We start from the raw sequence: 9812 nt of genomic DNA, 5'->3' as shown, positions 1-9812 counted from the left end.
TCTTAGTCAGACGGGGAATTTTCACAGGTCCAGTGTGGCAACACTGATTACGCATCCTGATTTATCTGGTACGAAATATACATTGCTTATTAGATAGTGAGACATTTTAAAGTCAATTGTACTGTGGTATCTTTGGTGTATGTAAACCGAATGTGAAGAAATATAAATCTATCGGAGCTGTAAGCATGTTCTTGCAACTGTAAACTTACAGATTAAAATCAACAAGATCCCACAAATGTCACTAGATCGGTTAAGAAGGTTCTTAGGTGCAAGACACAAATCATCCCACGTATTGTCATAAAACGTGTGTAACAAAGTTGTTCATCAACGTCATCATATTTTTTATCTTTACTTGCTCATATTTTTATTCTTCTTCTTCTTCGCCCTGTTAACCAGTTGCTTCCTCCTCTTCTTATCCACTTTCGTCCAGCCAAAAAAATAGCAACATACTGTCTCACAAACTGAACGAACCCAATCTTTTTTCCATTTCTTGGGCTAGAATTAAACATTCTGTGTGGGATTCTGCAGGGACATTTTTTGAAGATTTCCCGCTAGGGATTCTATGTACTGACTAGGACTACAGGCTAATTCTTCATTTCATCATTCCTTACGTTATCTTTTCTGCACAAACTTTCCGAAAGATTTCTAAGCATTCGTTTTTGTTCTGTAACACCCTGCACCAGCCAAGTTGTAGTAACTGGCACTATTTCACAGCCTCTGCAGGGGCCAGACACTTGTATATCGTCGCGTGTCTTGTGGACATTCACGGACGAAATGGCGATAAATAAATATTGCGAACCCACGAGAAATACCAGACGTGGGCAGCAGGTTGTACTCCTTCTGGACGTAGTTAAAGCTGTGGCTAGACATGGTTGGGGGAGTTACGAAAACTTATTGTTGTATTGTTATTTGAGGGTAATTGCGGGAATTTTCCGTGTTGACTACTTCCATCTTGTCATGCTTTCGAAATGAGGAATTTTATCCCGCACCCTGGAGAGGAAGTACCTAAAATACTATTAGAGTTTTTATTTTCTTTCAACATTGTGCTTTTTTACTACAACTCAGCCAATGCGTGGTTATTATTTTGTTGTTCGTCAGCTTTTAGTTGGTTTGTTTACTAATCTTGTTAAAACATACGATTATTGGTCAACTAATATCATAACCTTAGAAACATCCCTGTCATAGAGCAAACTATGTAAAATTTACCTTCAAGTAAAAGTGACACATTTACTGTAGCAATCAGAAGTGACATTAAACACACACGCTGAAGTCAATGTTTTAATATAGATCATTCTTATTTATTTATCTTCATGGATCAGATGGAGACAAATTTTAAGGTTGGTTTTTACCTGTTTAGTGAGGGCATTTTTTTGTTTGTTGTTTGTTTCTTGTTCCTAAACCAAATCTAAATAATTAACTAAGTAAAATAATCTAGTTGTAAACAATTGCTTTTCGCTTTGTATTACAACAATTAGTAAAAGGAAACTCCTGAAATCTACCTAAAATTAATATTAACATATTTTACTGTAGTCAACATCAACTCTCTTTACACTTACTGGAAGTAAAACACACTTCAGATTTCACAATAGCATAACTTGCAGTACCTTAAGTCAGATGATCAATATTTATAAAGGTTTTCACACTGCACTTAAATCTACAAATTACAACTTGTTAATTAATTCATCAAAAGAAAAGTAAATCGTTCACACACTCGACAGACCTTGAATCATTAAACTGAATTTACAATTTACAAGTTAAGAAGCCCGCATTGAAACTGCATCGAGCGTATATCATTCATCCACATTTCCCTCATAAAAACTTAAAGAACCGCTTGAACACAGCTGATGAATAAAACATGTGATTAATTATTGCCAATTGAAACATGTGTGTATGAAGTAACCTGGCTCACCAAGTTTCCATAACTTGCTTCGCAATTATTCTGTTACTTGGTCGAGCATGTGCGCTTTTCATTTCAAACAGTACTTCTTACGAATTCAGTAAATCGTGACATATCAGATTGTGAGTTGAGAACGATTTTGTTCAAGATCACTTGAGAAGTTCACTTTAACATTAATTAAAACAGCTTAATTGCACGGTGCAGTTCCATATTGTACTCTAAAGTTGAAGTGCATGTTAAGGAAATAAGTCGTACGAATATGTGACACTAAACATTTATGCTGAGCAATAATATTTTAAAATCCTATAACACCAAGTAGATAATTTGGTGCTGTGACCCTAGAAAATATTTTTTCATTCCTATAGGATTTGGTGTCATGGTCCCTTCTCTTAGCTTAGCATCTATACGTGATGAATTGTTGAAGTTTCAATATTTAAAATTTAATTCAAATTATTTACGAGTTCCCTATTACCAAAAGGGCTATCCTTGTTTGAAACCCCTTGGTCGCTTTCTCGAAATGTGGGCTCCGTTAAGGGATTGAAGAAGTATCATATGAGTATCTAATAGATATTTGTGATTGGCAAGATTTTAACTCCGGACTTCTGGGGTAGATTTCCAGGCCTCCAACCATCAGCATACCGTGCCCCTTGTTAAAAATCCATTTAACTTTACAATAACAAAATTGCAATGTAACCAGATACTTGGGGTGGAAAATTAAGGAAACAAAAAATGTAAAACTCTTTGGGAATATTATTATTCCTGCTTCTAACAAACCAATTAGGAATGTTTTCATTTTTTCGGGAAATTGGGAATATAACATTTACCTCTTAAATTATTCGTTGGATGAATCGTGGTGTCATGTTGCTTATTTTACATTTAGACAGAGTTACATTAGGTTGCTTTGGCACAACGATTGAAATATTTATGTATCTGAAAAAAATCATTGAATAGATTCTTCATTGTTTCAGAATTTTCTCCTCAGCCACAAGATCTCTACCACATTTACACTTCCAAATCTACTCTCTGAAGCAAACACAAAATGGGATGACACCAAATAAACTTGTCTCTAACTCTATCTCAATTGTTTGTGTTGTAATTGCAAACTGTATAAATTACCTCGGCAAATTTGCCAGTGAAGTATAGGTTAATAGGTAAGTAATGGTTAAACGTGAGTCTAGATCAGCTATCTATGACGTCATTTATCCATGGCTACCTCATGTAGTTGTAACTTGTAAGCTAGGCATTGCTTTGTCATTGTAAAATAAATTGAAGGTAATAATGCAATAAACGTTCCTGCTTATGAATAACTCTATCTTGTTCTTATATTGCACTCCACCATTTTAATTTATGATTTTTGGAAGAGTTGAAGTCATAGAACAAGAGCATTAACTTGGATAGTGCATGGTATGGAGTTTGTGTGGGCAAATTAATTGAATTTTTATTAATTCATTGATAGTCCGTACGCTTGCCTATATGAATTTTGCATTAAACGTGTGTAACCAAGTAGAACTTTAAAAACAAGACTCTCATGGGGATTGTAAAATTAGTCTGGATATCAAGGTTGCCTTCTTATTGAGGTTTGCAATAACATGTGCTTAGAGATAAAATAAATTCAAGGGGATTTGAAAAATACAATTGTTATCGAGGGTCTTCCTATCGAGGTTCCACAGTTACATACAAATTCGTTTAAAGCTTAGCAATGAGGCATGTAACATTTGGATATTAAAAATATACATCTTGTTGTTGTTTTGATATACCAAATATTTACGTCTTTTTCTCGACTGTTCGAAAGAAATGTATACTTTTATTTTAAGGGAGAATATGTGTGTTATACGATGTGGGGGTAATATCAGAGAACAGTCATAGTAAGTTAATAAAAGCAACAAAAGCAATAAATAAAATTTAAAACAAATTGATCAACACAAATGACGGAATTGGTGCACAATAAAGTATACTAATACATATTTCTGTATGCAATGGACCCTCCCCACTGGTGTAAAGAAGAAATAATTTTAAAATTTAATAAAATTAGTAAACATATTTTTGAGTTTTAAAGTTCCTGCATATGATATACAATTAAAAACCCATCACATAATATTGCCTCTACTGTTTTATTTTACTTAAATGTTTTAATCTCAACTGCCCAAAACCACGGATCTGCTTACCATGAGCCTCCTTAAGACCTAAATCCTGGATATCACTTTAAAATTTTATATTAACCCAACTATTATATATTTTATACAGGATGGCCCAAAAAGGTACTAATCTAAACTGCTGCTTTAACTTAACTTATAAATGGACATCACACCTTAACAATGTCCAGGAATGCTACTGCAAAGACGAATGTAATATTTAATACACAGTGGTGGAAACATGTAGAGCATTTAGTTTTAAGATGGGGTAAGATTGTACAGATAATAAATAGTAATTAATTGCCATGAAATGATGAGTACATTTTTTTGGGCCACCCTGTAGTACAAACTAACCCATACTTTATATCTTGCTACTATAACAACATCCCAGTTCAACAATATCAATTTTACAGTTTTACCATCAGATACGGTTTACCACGTACAAACTAATTGGACCAATCACAATCCAGCATTACATGCTTGTTATCGCCCTGTGTCCCCAGGCGGTGCACGCAGCATGCTGCAGTGAGGGGAGCAGGGTTGATTAAATCATTGCATCTGACCGCGATGAAATAAACATGAGGGGCTGAAGTTTTGTGCATCTGACTAAACCAGAATAAACTATTTAACATAATTGAGGTTGTATACAGGGTTTACTTATTTGACCATTTCTTTTTTTTCTTATGCGGCTTAAACATGTGCACCTAGGTGGCGGATATGTCTGGAAAGTTGTAATAACGATAAAAATACCTTATATCTTAGAGAAGAATGTTATAATAGTATTAGTTTATTTTTAACTACCCTAATTTAGACTGGCATTGTACAATTATTTTGAAGAAGGTAGTAGAGATTATTACTGCCTTTTTTTTGCTCCTTACGTAGGAACTTTTAGAGCCTCGGATTTGGTCCCCATCAATCACAAACTGCTAATAGTTTGGCCTCGAATCGATGAATTGGCAAATACCTTAAAATGTAAGTCTTAATATTTTAGGAACCAAAATGGGAATGTCTCAGAGGAAATCTTTCTCTGTAGTAGGGATCATCCTCACCTTAAACGCATTAGTTGTGTTTAGTTATTCGTAGATAAAACCAATAACAGTTCATTTAAATTACCAAATAGGTATATCAGGCATATGGGACAAACTCTTTGTCTTAAAATTAAAAAAATGATTTCAGAGTTAAAATAGCAGAAAATTGGGAGCTGGTAAATAACCATTAGGTTTGAGTATTTACACACGGTTTATTTTATTCTGTGACCGTTTCATAACTCAAGAGAACATGAGAACATAGTTGTGAAAATCTATCAAGTGTATCAGTGTTGTAATTTCTTCTAATTCTATATTAGATATTCATACCATTCAACGATAGCAGATGGTGACATAAAACACGATATAATTTCAAGTTGTCATTTTAATCGAATTGGGTTGAAGAGTTGGCGTGTCAGAAATATGTTGGTGTTGTACAAGAGCACGCCATTTCGGTGGCTTGGTTTAACCATGTTCGAACAAATAATTAACTGAAGATTCTGAAACTGACTTCATTTTGAACATGGTGAACTACCTACTTCATCGTAGGCCTAGCATTATTTAAACAGCACTTCAATTCTATGGTTAAATCAAACTATGTTATTTCAATAACAAAACTGACTACGCCTTGAAACTAAATGTCTACTAACACTGTAGGCTAGTGTACCATACACAAAACGAACATACACCATAGCGCTCATCTCAGATTTACAAACACCATTTACCATTTACTCATGCATAAACCATTTTAGTGGCGCTAAGGGTCACGATTCCGGAATTAAAGTTGGGATAACTGCTTGTTGAACAATGGAAAACACACAGAAAGCCCCATCTTTGACGCTGTAAACCGCTGTATCGCGCGCTCGGTTTATGTTTATGAACCAATAAACATTAAAACTAGTAGTGCCTGTCATCGAACCAGTAGACTTTGATGGCAGATAAATCACTGATAATTTAGGCAAAACGCCTCTAAACTCAGAAGGAAGGGTTTACTATGTATAATGCGTGTTTTTGTAAAAAAAGTTGTCTTTCATGTAAGGAGGGGTGTTTGCGTGCAGACTGAATAAAAGTTTACGTTAGATTGTAAAGTATAACTTTCCTTTAAGAGACGGAAGTGAGGACTGAATTGAAATGTGGAATACAGAAATAGAAATAGTGGGTTAGAGTTTATTCTATCCAGAGACTATACGACCCATTCAAGCGTAATTTAATTCTTGTTGAGGGTGAAAGAGCTATAGTATACAAGAGACATATAGCACAAATCTCATTAATAATTACTAACTGGAAATTTTCGTCCAGATTAATCAAAGTCTGGACTAAATGGAATAAACTTTAAAGAAATTTGGTTGCATTCATTGTTTACAGAAAAGCTTACAGTGTAGTCAGATTTTTTTAAGATCACATCTCTATACAAAACAAAAATGCGTAGTCAACAGTAACGTAACTTAATGACAATTTACCAAATTCTGTCTAAATAAGTACTCCAAACTTTTATCGAAACGGAACTTGATGACGTCATATTAAGCGTATATTACCAGTTACCAAATATTAATTACCAAGATAAGTAACCCAAAATATCTGTGTTTAGGTCATTGGTAATATTCTTCAAAACCTAGTAGAAAACTGAACCGATTTTCACAAACAAAGAGCCAAATGTATCTATTAGTCCAAGATGGCACTGGTTCAGCTGTGTTCTAGGTTTAATGACGTCACATAAGCATATGTCTGCATTCACTGTGCATCACTTGCTCACTTGCACACTTTTTACTTCATGCCCTATAAATGCGCTAGTTCTTGCTGACCAGCTATAATAATTTATCATAGTGTTTTTGAGTTCACAGTTGTCTTTGTGTCGAGGACGTAATAGAATGTTTTTTTAACAAGCTTGAGCAGCGTTAAAACAGCGCGTCAGCGTTAGCAGTAATAATTCTTACAATTTTAAGGTGTTACTATCCTAGTAGCAAAGATAAAAATGAGTATAGACATGTCTATACTATCTATGCTAGTAGTTCGCATCCCGGATGAAGAGTTCTATCCCGATAACATTTGAGGAGAAGCGGTTTATGTAGCCTACATTTTAATATAAAAACAATTGTCATACCAACAATTGTGTCAACTGAGAAAAATTAATCAATTTAAAATGTGTAAATGGCAAAAATATAACACATAAATACTGTAAGGACGTGGACACCATACACATTGTAACGCCATTTCAAAATTTTCAAAATTAAACGTTTAAAATTAGTAGAAGGGATATCGAAATATTGAATAATATTTCAACGTTGTCGAAAAAACAACGTTTAATTCCAACCATGTCTCTAAATCAATTTGTGAAAGCCACCTGTCCATTTCAGAATCAAGTTACCCGAATCCAAGTGATGTTTTATAAACACCGCTCCAACCCTCTCCAGTTACAAGAGAAATTAAATCCCAAGATTTACACTGCAAAGTTTTTTCCTCCGAACGGAATGGCTTTTTGTCGTTGGTCAGTGGACGAAACATTGCACGACGTTGATTGCACACTTGCACACTGCTACTTAGAATTGCACGCAATCCATACTTCAAGTAGACTCAGGTACGCCCTTCAATTGCTTCTAGTGCAAGTAGTTAAATTTAACATGTAGGAAAGTAGTGGGAATAAAGATAAGAAAAGGAATATTTTTGGATGGAAAGTAGTGTGGTTTTGGATTAGTTTAACACTTGTACGATAGAATTAAGAGCAGACCATGTACTTAAAATGGAATGGAAAATAGATTTCACAAGTTCATAGTAACTAACTACTGCACCACCTTAGTTATCAATTCAGGTAAGCTAATACAAATAGTAGGAATTTTCAATAGAGGTTGGAAAAGTGAACGCAACTAACTAAAAACGATTTATTACTAAAGAAAAGTTCGGTACTAAGCTTATTTATATTTAGCTAAAACTGCACACGTGCTCAAATACCCAGATGCACATGAACTTTGATAATTACTTAGGCAAAATTATCCCAGAGCTGTAAAATTTAGGCGAGGGCATTTACAAGCTACATTAGTTGGTGAATGTTTTATTCATACGCAAGAAAGTTACTAGCGCTATTTTATGTTCGAATATCAATAAGGTTTGAATTAGTAATCCTGCATACATATTGTATCGGTAAATACCCATATTACAACACTGTATTTGCATGAGTAAATATTGTCTTAGTTGCACTTTGTAGTGGGCGTGAAGGAAAACTTCACTATTTAAGTTTTTATAGCTAAATGTGTGAATACACTAAACTATTCGGAATTAAAATTATTTAGAAAGTATGATTAGAACTACTGTATACGTACATCATTTTTATACCTTACAGTATTTAATACAACAGAAACTCCTAATCATACCAACACTTTATTTCACTACTGCACACAAAATTTAATTGGAATGTTCTTAATTCAATTTATCATTTAAATAAATTAAACAAATACCTGTCTGCAGATATTTATAATGACTATATAACCATGGATAGCAATAAAGCACTATGCAGCAAAAATTGTTTAACATGTACAAAAACCATTTATATTAAAAATCCAATCCAGCAAACTACAAATCGTCAAAGGAAAAAGTTCCTTTCTAAAGAAATTGATATTAGTTTTTGATTTTTGAACAAACAACCTTAAACAATCAAGCAACGATGCAAAAAATAAGAGTATCCCAATACAACGACAATAAACCAGTATTTGCTCAAAAGAACCTTCATGTAAATATCAACATCAACCATCCGAACTTAACCCAAGATAACCACAAATAACGACGCTATCTTCTGCACGTCCGCAAACAATTTCGTAAAAAACCAACACAACAATGATAAACCATTATTGTGCAAATGTGTCTATCTGCAGATGCATTGCCTGCAGCCGCTCACGTACGCGCGTTGCAATCATTGCAATGATTGTAATGATTGTGATGGTAATGATTGTTTGAAAGTCCACCAGCGCGCCAACAGGCCTCGTTACGATTGGTCCAATTATCAAGCGGAAGCTGATAGCAGTCATTTGTTGATAACGTGATTGTTTTCCCGCCAAATGTGTCACCTACCTTGCACGAACAGTTCTGGGAATAATTATAAGATTTGTATCAATCTCAATGTCATGACACGATGACTAACGGACAAATAACGGTGTGATGATTGTTTCAAATATAGGGATAGAAAAGTGGGGATCATCGTAGCTTGATATGAGTATGATTAAGGACTGTTTAATCCATTTCAAAGGATTTAAGTGGATAAATTCTGCCCATAGAAATGAACCATCAAGGAGGAACATCAACACGATCACAATTGATACCCATGTTTCTCATGAATGCAACATGTTTTTGAGGATATGCCAATTTTTGTGTACTCTCGAATCACTTAGTATATAACTAAAGAGGTTAATTTACCTTGATTTCGTCTAGCGATTCTTAAACCTCAACTAAGGATGGATTGAATCAATTAGGATGAGGGCGTATTGGTCAATCCAGAACACTATCTCTTAAGACTCAATCTGGGTTAGATTAGATTCAACTCTAGTGTTGGAAGTACCTCGGATTAACAACAGTAAAAGATCATGATCAATTACTCATGCTTCTCATGAATTCAACACGTCTTGCCCATCATCCAATCACACAGAACATCCAAGAAATCAATCACTTTGATATCTTTGTACAGTCTGTAAAGAAGATGAATTATGAAATTATAAAGCGTCACTTCGATAATGACAGGAACACGAGCTCTCAAATAATAACTTGGATTTAATT

Source organism: Macrosteles quadrilineatus, unplaced genomic scaffold (assembly GCF_028750875.1).
Source record: "Macrosteles quadrilineatus isolate MER2022 unplaced genomic scaffold, UCM_ALF_1.0 Scaffold_4__1_contigs__length_99947679, whole genome shotgun sequence".
Lineage (NCBI taxonomy): Eukaryota > Metazoa > Arthropoda > Insecta > Hemiptera > Cicadellidae > Macrosteles > Macrosteles quadrilineatus.
This window is presented reverse-complemented; position numbering follows the sequence as displayed.